Source organism: Hyaena hyaena, unplaced genomic scaffold, assembly GCF_003009895.1.
Source record: "Hyaena hyaena isolate Hyena2069 unplaced genomic scaffold, ASM300989v1 scaffold_370, whole genome shotgun sequence".
Taxonomy (NCBI): domain Eukaryota; kingdom Metazoa; phylum Chordata; class Mammalia; order Carnivora; family Hyaenidae; genus Hyaena; species Hyaena hyaena.
Genome location: NW_024081001.1, coordinates 1,788,503 through 1,799,839, shown reverse-complemented (window position 1 = coordinate 1,799,839; position 11,337 = coordinate 1,788,503). Strand labels below are relative to the sequence as shown.

At 40.6% G+C, this 11,337-nt stretch overlaps 1 non-coding gene across 1 annotated transcript; it reads left to right on the top strand.

The window, feature by feature from the left end:
- The first annotated feature begins 3,382 nt into the window (after positions 1–3,382).
- Positions 3,383–3,467, top strand: TRNAQ-UUG. Its single transcript has one exon. It is a non-coding gene; the product is annotated as a tRNA-Gln (tRNA).
- The last annotated feature ends 7,870 nt before the right edge of the window (positions 3,468–11,337 follow it).

Below are 11,337 nucleotides of genomic sequence, written 5' to 3'. Positions count from 1 at the left end.
GTAACCCAGGAAGTGTGACCACAGAACCCAAGTTCTTAATCACTGTATACTACCTCAGTCTTTAGCCAAGGTACGACTAGTCAGTCCCATTCTAGAGAACGCCTACCTTACAGCCTCTTATATACTGTTTCTACTGCGTATCCTGTGCATTTGAATTTAGTGATTTCTTATAACCCGCCCTCACAGTGCCCGGACGCCTAGCCCCACGCACACACACATGTGCTCGCACCCTCCCAACCCTGACGCTTGCTTGAGCCCTCTCCACCATTAACACAAATGACAAGATTAAACAATTCCTCATTCCTAGGCTGGACCTCTAACCGTTGGTGAACAGCTGGGCCTCCTTCCATTCAAATATGGAAAGGGTCGCAGTGTCCAGTCTTCCAGTGTCCATCCTGCGTGTGGCTACTTCCCGTCTCTGCTGCTTGGAGTGCCCCTGTGGTCCCTGGAGCCCACCTTTGCCTACACCTTGCTACCAGCGCTCCTCACTCCTTTCCTCTGCCTTTCTAAAAGTTTCTAAAATTTGCCATCCATGGCTTCCTTCACCCACAAGTGATTTAAAGTCAAATTGAGAATGGATTTTTTTTTTCTTCACTTAAAATCCACAAATAAGAACAAGCTCCAAGGACAGAAGAAAATTTTAGTATTGGTAGATCTCTGGTTTTTATCAGCTCAGTAGATGTTATTTATTTAAATTAAAAAATTTAAATCTCCCCTCTCATGTCATGCTCTCATAAAAACAAACTAAAAGCAGTTAACTGCAATATGTCTTTACTTGGCTCTTGTATTTTTTCAGCTGTGACAAAGTAAACCTTTTTTTTTTTTTTTAAGGCTCTTTATATAACATAAGAGGCCCTTTGCATATCCTAAGATAAACCCCACAAATGGAACAAGGGTGGATTACAATTAGTTGTTGTGTAAGCATTATTTTCAGAAGGCCCAGTGCCGTTTTCAGCTTTGCACGTACTGTATAATGACATAGTACAGCTGGAACTGTACACATTTCGAGACCGTAATGACAGCGATGCTGTACTTGACTCCCTTATTTGCTAAGCTGGGTTGAAAACTGAAGTGGAGTCAGAGTCTACCGGTTTATTCCACAAATTTACCCCTGTTAGAAAACAAATAAGAATCACAATAACAACATAATGCTTTTAAAAAGAAATGAAATCGCTATAGTTCTCACCCCTTTGGAATTTGATGCCCACTAAGGTAAAAAGGGAAAAAAAAAATAGGGATTTTCATTGCCATTCAAGTAAATAGTTTGGGTTAGGTCTTTTGGTTTCTATTCATGTTACCCCATCATAATTAGGAATCAACGGGCCTCAGTCTGGCTGTCTCTTCCCATTTCATATCCCTTCATAAAGTGTTTTGGGTTCAGAGAAATTCAGAATGTACTTTGCCCTAAACACTCTTTCTTTTCATTTTGAAGTCACTGTAAACATTTATCTCGGCTTCAGATTCATTTGCACTTATCCCATCCAAACTTTTCACTGCCTAACCCTGCATGTACTAAGACAAAACCAAACAATTTTGCTTATAAAAGACACGGGACTCCAGAATCACTCTGCAGATTCTAATAGGCACTTTCTTCGCCGAGGTACCAAGTCACATCTTGTTAAATATAACTGGATTAAAATATCCACTGGGTTTTCATGCCATCTGAGCCTCCCTGTCCCATCTGAGCCCCGGGGGATTGCTGGGCCCAGGCCTTTCCAACCTGCATGGCTCTTGGTCCCATGATAATCCCGTGATTGAAGCCCAATGGACTCAAAACTCATGATCTCCCTTCCCGAATCTGTTCTCTTCTGAGTTCCCTCTCAGGAAAGGGTACCACCTTCTCCTGGTGCCCCAGCCAGAACTCAGAAGTCACCCTTCACCTCCCACCATGCCACCAAAGCCGATACATTCACCTGCTCATATTTGAATTTTCTTTCCCTTTATCTGCCCCAGTCTATGCAACATTGTTTCTTGTCCATATTTGTACAGAGACCTCCTAAAACTAGTTGGGTTGCCTCTAGACCTATCTCTCCCCAAACCCTTGCTCACTTAAAAACAGTGATCTTTCTAAAGGGAAAATTCAGTCACCTGAATCCCCTTCTCAAAACCGTTCCATGGTCTTCCATCACTTGGAATGAATTACTAATTCCTGAGTAGATTTTACCAGGCACTTCTTCATCTGCTCTTATCTTCCTGTTCATTCTTCTTTGCTCCTCCCTGCCTGTCTCTCACAAAGTCAAGGGAATGGCCCTCAGTTCCTCAAGTGTGTGCTGATATTCTTTCCCTTTAGGACATCTGGCTGTTTAGCATGATGATAGCTCTGATATACTGACTGTTTTATCATGTACCTGTAACTGTTCTAAATACCATCAGTTCTACTGCAATGTGATATTTATCTTGCAAAAAAATCGCCATTGCTGTGCAAAATCATGTGATCAAAATCTTTATGGAAAAAAATGGAGTTGGGGGTGTACCATGCAAAATAAAACTCAATGACACATTTTGAAAAGCTAGGAAACTGAATAAAAACTTTCACATATAGTTAAGATAGTTAAGAAACACATAAATACTCACTCTACATATTTTTGGCATTCCTCACTGATTCCCAACACAGAGATCCTAAAAACCTGGGAATTTCCTGAGACATAGGGGTGAGAAAGGAATATCTTTTGTTATTCATAAACCCTTTTCAGGGGTTTATGCTAAGGAGGCCACTCTTAGGGATGGAAGCTGGTTTTCAGAGGAATGAACTTTGTGATTAGAGGGAGGAAACTTAAGCTCCTGCTCCTGACCTTTGGGGAGGAGACAGGGCTGGAGATTGAGTCAATGACCAATGACCAATGGTTTTAGTTTCTCAAGTGATTTGAATGTGCAGCCTGGGTTGGGATTCCATTGGAGCAAAGCTGAACCTGCAGGTGTGAAATATCTTATTGAAGAGTGATGCAGGAGCCAAAAAGGTTCTTAGCACCTCCACCAGTGTTTGGAATGATTGGCTTTGAGTTGTCTACTGGCCTTGAGTCCTCTACTGGCCCCAGAAGGCTGCAAACATGCAATCAATAAGACCACACCAAGGAGAGAGCAATTCAAGACACTCCAACATTAAACTAGATTTGAAGTATTTTCATGATCTCCTCAAACCAGATTTTATATTATGACTTGACTTATGTACTGCGCCCCAAATTTATTTCTGTGAATTCCAAAATATTCTTGTCCCAGAACAAGAAAATCAGTGGTAGGTAACCTATTAAGTAGGTGAAGATGTGTCAGAGGCATGGAAAGATTTTAAGACTTGTGACAGTAGTACCATTGGGTGATGTGCGTAAAACAGACAAATTGATCAGAACAGCAGTATTTTCTATATTTTCTATGATGGTTTTGGGGAGCCTGGGTGGCTCAGTTGGTTAAGCGTCTGACTTTGGCTCAGGTTATGATCTCACCGTTCACGGGTTCGAGCCCCGTTTTGGGCTCTGTGCTGACAGCTAGCTCAGAGCCTGGAGCCTGTTTCAGATTCTGTGTCTCCCTCTCTCTCTAACCCTCCCCTGTTCAAGTTTTCTCTCTCTCTCTCTTTCAGAAATAAATAAAAACATTAAAAATTTTTTTAAAAAAAGTTTAAGAATCAAGGTAAGTTCATGACCCCAGGTTCTTGGGGCAACTGTCACAGAATGTACCATAAATTACTAAAGTTTTCTATTCAGCAAGATGAAATGGGCAGAGAACAGTGTTTTCCAGTGTATGTTTCATGAAACGCTCATTTCTTAAAAATATGGAGGAAGGGGTAGGTGAAATAAAAGGAGACAGGTTTCTTTACTGTTGGATTGTTTTTAGTCTTTATTATGAAAACGTAGATGGTGAATCTCTAAGAAAGAGATGACAGGAAACTAGGTCTTCAAAAATTCTCTTTTTTTCTCTCCGTAGATTTGTACTTCAAAAGAAAATACTTTTCCAAGTCCCAGCATAGAGGGCTAGGGGAATGAGAACCAGACAATTCCATCTTTCTTAAAACTGCTTCTACCTAGTCTAAATATGTGGTTATACTCTATGCTTTAGGTCATTTTCCCTGCTACTAGGTTCTGGACTTCACTGGGCTGAGGGCATGCACAAGACCAAATTATGCAGCACCAAAGAGCACAAACTGGAGAAGGAGAAACAGAAGGAGTTGGGAAAATGAGAGCCTCAAGCCAAGGTGGGATCTGACACCTCTCTTTGTAACGTAAAGTATCTCTGAGAAAGGACTTGGGTCCGGGGCCTGGGAGCTGCCAGAGGGAGCCTTAGCCAGCATGTCAGACTCCATCCAGCCTCTGCTTCCCTCACAGTGGCCACCTGGAGAGGGGGATGAGGATGACCAGGAATCCTAGGCCCTTAGATCACTGCCCACACACAAAAACAGCCCTGTGGAGGACTGTCCCAAGTTGTGCCTGGACCTTCTTCAAGAAGCAAAGAGACTGGCTTCTGAGGCAGTATGACTGGTTGGGGTGGGGGGTGGCACACCTTGCTCTCTGCCTGGGTTCAACCCACTCCCTTCACCAGCCAGCCCTCCTCCTCCCTAAAGAGATTTTGAGACAAAACAGTACATGAATCAATAAAGAAGTATAATGCAAGAACAGAAAAAAAAAAAAAAACCCTTTCATTTGCATCTCAAATTAACGCACAGATACATATGCTAACATAAATTAATAAACTATTTATCCATGTGCAAAGAAATAATCCCTCTGCCCACTGATGAAAATAACCCAAGACTCAATTCTACAGTAATCATGGGATTCTAGTCCTCAGACTTGGCTCTGTCTGGACTCATAGTGGCTCTCGGATGGGTAATTTTTAGCACTGTCCATCATTGTTTTTGTGACATTTGATACTTCCCCTCTCTAATACATAGTCGCTGTGCTTCTTCTCAGCTTTTGAATAGGTGTTATGCAATTTAAAAATCACCCTGAATAGTAAAATGGACAAATGAGTTTTCTCTGATCATGAAAGACAAATTGGTAAATGGACTAGCCTGGTCTGGGAGCCAGAACTTCAATGAATTTTCCAGCTTCAAATACAACTAATGTTATTTCACAGCAAGTTATTCTTCTTGGTTCCATTTTTGTAGTATGAATCCTGAATTTAAAATTAGCATGTAAAAGCACTTTCTTGTAGATGGATTCCTACTTCAGCCTGCTTTCAAGTGGCAAAAGCCTTGGTTCAGCGAGTGCCAACCACATGAAAGAAACACCTTCTGGGGCAAAGAATGTTCCTTTCTTCCTAGCAATTTCTGGACTGCCAGATCCCCTCAAAGCTGTCAGGGAAAAGAACTCTTTTCTCCTCTTTCCAGGGAAAAGGAAATTCTAGAGCAAAGACTAATCATTTGAATAATGATCTGTAAGTCTTCTCATTAGTGTCCGGAGGGCAGAATCCTTTAAAGGAGATGGTGCAGACTTTGGCCACTGTTCAATTTGCTCTGTCCTGGAGCCGTGCAGGAAAATGTGTCCTCTCTAAGGCAAGGCAGTAACAACGCAGGATGGGGCACCCAAGGGGTGTTACTGAGCTCTCTTTTATTCACATGTGCTGTCCAGTAACCCCCAAAGCCTCTCTAAGCTCTATAAAATAATAACAAAGGAAATATAGATCCAGAAATTAGTGAATAGAAAATAAAAAGTCAGTAGAGATGATGAATAAATACAAGGACTCATTCTTTTAGAAGGCCAGTAAAACACAAATGCCAGAAATAATCACAGTCCTGATCCCATGTTGCCTCCTCCGAAAAGCCTTCTTTGACTTCACTAAAGTGATGCCACCTGTCCTTAGCACTATCTTATTCCCTTGTCTTCCTTTTATTTCTTCAGAACACTCAAATCCCATCACATATCTGCTTGTTTCCTCTGTATTGTCCCTTCCTCATACTGGGACAAATGATCCCAGTATGATCCCGAAACTAGAAGGGCTTTTTCTGTTTCACTCACAAAGATACTCTCAGCACCTATTAATTACACTGTGTGGAATATAGTAGGAGCTCAATAATTACTGTTCACTAGATGGATAATAATAAAGAAGGAAATGAAAATAACATATGTTCAATAGAAAAATTCAGAAAAATATATGTAATCATTATATATATATATCTGTATAATCTGTATCTACATATACATAGAATATATATAGAGAGAGTTTTATGTATACAAAATCTTGGGAAAATTAGCTAAAATATGTAAAACAATAAATGTATTTTATATTTTAGTTACACTTTCTATCATATTAGTTACATGTTATTTACATGTTAGTTATACTTTGTATCAGTAAGTCCCAGGTAAATTAAAGATGATAATGTTAAATAAAATACAAGAATGAAATGTTACATATAACTGTATAAACTTGGGTCCTGAGCTGGGAAAAGTCTTTATAAAAGTGATCTCAGAAAAAGCATAATGGAAAAGTTTGGTAGTTGTGAATGTCTTCAAATAACAAAAAAACCCTCCAATGTTTAGAAACAAATGAACTAGGAAAGTATTTGCAACACACACTATAAACAAAGGATGTGCACCATAATATAGAAGAGCCTTTAAAATTCAAGAAAAAAATGAGTGATGTTCACTAGACTTATTGTGGGGGATCATTTATAACATTTAAGAATATTGGATCACTATGTTGTACACCTGAAACTAAAATATTGTATGTCAATTATACTTAAAAGTGCACCTTTTCAAGATAGACAAAATATAGAGACAAGCGACTCACCAAAGAAAAGATGCAGATGACCAATAAACATGAAAATGCCCTTCCTCTGGTTATCATATAAATAAATGCAAGCTCCATGTAACCTCGTTTTTACCTATTATAATGGCTCAAAATATAGCTAATAGTCTTGGTAAAGATGCTGAACACTGATGATGGCTTGGAAAATTGGGAAAAGCACTTTGCAATGATACATATTATACAAATCTTTAAAATAAGAGTGACTGTTACAACAGGGAAGGGGAGGGAAGGGGAGGGAAGGGAAAGGAAGAGGACGGGAAGGGAGGGAAGAGGAAGGGAGGGGAGAGAAAGGGAGGGGAGGGGAAAGGAGCGGAGGGGAGGGGAAAGAAGGGGAGGGGAGGGGAAAGGAGGGGAGGGGAGGAGAAAGGAGGGAAGGGGAGGGGAAGGGAAGTTTTGCCTCTCAGAATTTGTTGTAAGGAAACGCTAAGGAAATAGCCAAAATTCAGTCACAGAGAGGATAATAGCAGTGCTCTTTATAGTCACCCTAAATTAGAAACAAACTAAATATCTATCAACTTTGAATTCAAAACTCAATCATGATTTATTCACATGATTTATATGGCCATTAAAAACAATTATGGACTCGGCAATAGTTGACATTGGACACTTCTTAATATATATATTTTTAAATTTTTAATATTTTTTTAGTTTTTGAGAGAGAGAGAGCAAAGAGTGGTGGAGGGGCAGAGAGAGAGGGAGATGCAGAATCCGAAGTAGGCTCCAGGTTCTGAGCTGTCAACAGGGACCCACGAGTTCATGACCTGAGCTGAAGTCAGACAGTCAACTGACTGAGCCACCCAGGTGTCCCTATTCTTAATATTATTAAAGGTGATACAGACTGTGGTTATCTTTTGTTTCAAAGTTCTTATCTGTCAGAGATACATTCAGAAGTAGGTGAAATGGTATCACATCTTCATTTGGATTGGCTTGAAATACCCCACCCTTTCCCATTCCAAAAAGTATGTGGATAAAAGAGATAGAAAAAAAAATTGTGACTCTGGAGATCAGTACTGTGTGACTCTGGACAGGTGATTACCTCTCTGTGCTACAGCCCATGAATGACATGAGGCCAATAATAAAGAACTTATTTCTTCAGTTGTGAGGCTTGAAGAAAACAATACGGGAATCATGTTTCCCATGGTGTCCAGCGCAGAGTCACGGACCTTCCCAGGATGTGGAACATGTAAGATCATAACAGATGCTCAGATGTGTCTGCAGATCTTAAGAAGCTCTTAGCCCATATTACTACTCTGGTTTTGAAAGGTTAGTTTTTTTCTTCCAACGCATGCCTGAATTTTGATGTCGCAGGGCTAGGGAGGCCTGGATAATAACAGCAGTGGGGAGAATTCCACGCTGCTGGGAGAGAGCCAAATACCAGTAAAGAGAGCTACCTAATGGCTAAGAGTATATCCGCTAGAGGAGAAGAAAAAATGCTGCTTCCACAATTGTTCTGAGTTTTGTCTGTTGCCTGTAATGTAAGGCCACAAGTCTAAACGTCTAAACGTCTAAACCAAACTGACTCCATGACAGGCTTTAAGTTTCCCCTCTAAACTAGAATCCCTGAGTTTCGGCTTTCCCGGAAACTATCGGGTAGTTACACATTGCCCAAGGCAGGAGTAACCACCCTTGCAATACCCAATCAGGAAAGGCCAGCGACCACCCTCCACATTGTTAAGGGAGAGGCCTGGAGATAGAAACTATAGATAAGACCCTGTTACCTAATGTTAAAGTTAACCTGTTAGTCGCTGAACAAGACCCTAGGCTCGCTCTGTGATGTTGTAATTGGATCCCGCCAAAAGTAACGAATACTTTAGACAATGTGTATGGTCAAACCCGCTGTCAATGATGTTGAATAATTATGATTGGATCACTGTTCCCATGTCACAACTTCTCAAACCTCATAAAAACCCTACTCTGCCCTTGTTCGGGGCTCTCAGCACAGATCCATACGCTGGTGAAGTCTGGGAGTCCGAGCTTAAGCCCGTAATAAAGCCCTTTGCCTTTGCATACGTGACTCGGACTCCCTGGTGGTCTTGGGATTTTGGGGAGATCGCGATCTGGGCATAACAGTAATAACTCAAAAAACAGTAGAGAGTGGGCAGGAATTGAGTGAGGAGGCTGGTCCAGAGACTGACTTCAGAACCTGCGTTCTGATCCACTGGCTTATTCTTGGTTTTCCTTTCTGAATGTCATTTTCACTTGGGTAGGACCTTCCTGCCGAATGAAAAGCCTCACTAGCATGGGAATTAAAACTGATATGGGCTCTTCAGCTTAAAGGTGCCCAGAGAGCAGCCCTGGTGCATTGGGGTTCCAGGGCTCTGCAGGGAAATTTATCCTGCAGTTATTTGCCAACTGAGGCCAACATTTGGAGTCTCTGATCCGTCTCTCTTCCAGTCAGATCCTCAGGAGGGGCATGGCTTAATCAAAAGAGTTATAGGGTGGGATGGGAGGGTCGATAAAGGGTAGAGAAGGAAACGATCTTGGTCAGCTTCAAATTACACTTAAAAAATCACAAAGTGCCATAGATGAGCTAAGAATAAGAGTCCAAATTATTCTTTCTTTCTAAAACATTCAAACTCATCTCTGAAGCACCAAATAATTAGACAGACAAGTGTGGCTTCTAATGCAGGCTTTAAAAGAAGACATGATGGGGGTCTCTGGGTGGCTCAGTCAGTTAAGGGTCAGACTCTTGATTTCAGCTTGAGTCGTGATCTCACGGTTCTTGGGTTTGAGCCCTGCCCTGACAGTGCAGAGCCTGCTTAGAATTCTCTCTCTCTCTCTCTCTCTCCATCTCGCTCCCCTTCTCCCATGGTCTCTTAATCAAAAATAAACAAACATTAAACTAAACTAAACTAAGACATGATGGAGGGAAAGATTTGGTTCTTTTAGTTCTGTGTGGATATACTATATATCCTCCACATGAAATCACTATGTCTTTCATGAATGAATACTGCCATCTCAGCTCACTTGCCTATCATAGAAAGAACACTGCACAGCTTCTTGATTTTTAGTCATTCCCGTATTTAGGCACACTTACTTAAATCAAAAGGAACGTTTCATTTCTACAAATACTCAGGGAATGTCAAGTTCAAGACTGTTATTCTATTTCCAATCCTGCATCCATATCCTCCATTATTGCAGCCACATCCTTAATGGATAAGGGATGAGTAACAAGGACCCTGGGAATACCCTGTTGTAAGGACATCGATGCAGAAAAATGTGATCCTCCAGAAATACTGATTGTGCTTTGGACAAGAGAATCAAGGGTAGTGTGTTAGTTTGCTTGGACTACCATAACCAAGTACCATAGATTAGGTGGCTTCAACACACAGAAATGTTTTTGCTTATAGGTCTAGAGGCTAGAAGTCCATATGGCCTTATTTTACCTTAATTACCTCTTTAAAAGCTCTATTTCCAAATATAGTCACATTATGAAGGACGGGGGTAAGGAGGTTAAGAATAACATAGGAAAATTCAACGTAAGAATCTGGAGGGCACAGTTCAACCCAAAACACTCAACCTTCTGGCCTACAACATTCATATCTTTCTCATATGCAAAATACATCCACCCTATTTCAACAGCCCAAAAGTGAAACTTCCAGTTTCAACTTCAAGTCCAAAATCTTAACTAAATATAATCCAAATCAGATATGTGAGAGGCTCAAGGTATGATCAATCCCGAATCAAATTTCCTTTCTGGCTGTGAACCTATGAATCAGAAGGCAAGTTATCTGTTTCTAAAATACAATGGTGAGACAGCCATAAGATAGATATTCCCATTCTACAAGGGAGAAATCAAAAAGAAGGAAGCAGTCATGGATCCAAGCAAGTCTGAAAAATAGCAAGGAAAATTCCATTAGGTCTTACACCTCAAAAATAATCTTTGGTTCAGCACTCTGTCCTCTAAGCCCACTCCAGTGGCACCCCTGGTAGACAGTGGCCCTGATTGGATAGTCTATGTGGTTTGGGGAGAAGAGCACTAGATCGAAGAGACCCTAGATGTGGCTCTATTTAATAACCAGCTCTGCGACTTTGAACATCACATTCAACATCTCAGCATCTGGTTTCCTCATCTATAAAGTGAGATGGCTACCATTTCCAAGGGTACTTTTTATCTCTAAAATTATTTAGTTTGATAAGGAACATTGGTCGTCTTTTTTGACTATTTCTGCCCCCAAAAGAGGATAAATGCTCATTGACTTCAAATACAAAAATGTAATAATATTTAGGGACCATTTATCTGTCTACAGAGATCACTAAGATGACTTTCACAAAATAGTAAAGGAGATGTAGCTATTTTTCTGGATTCCTAATCAAAGCAGTAAATCAATAAAACTTGAAACTAAATTTGAAGACATGTTTAATACAATAAAATGCAGACTTAGGTTTTGATCCAAGAATATGAAGTTCAGGTGCCTATTTACAGACCTGGCAAGTATGATAGCCCAAATCACCACTGTGGAGAAGCACTCTGTGTAACCAAATCCCTTCCTGCAAATCTGGGGAAAATTCTATTTCTAATGACACTTGCCACATCCTTCAGCACCTAGTTGCCTACTCATTCAGCAGTTCTCCATTTCTCCAGTTAAAACACCCATCTTTCAT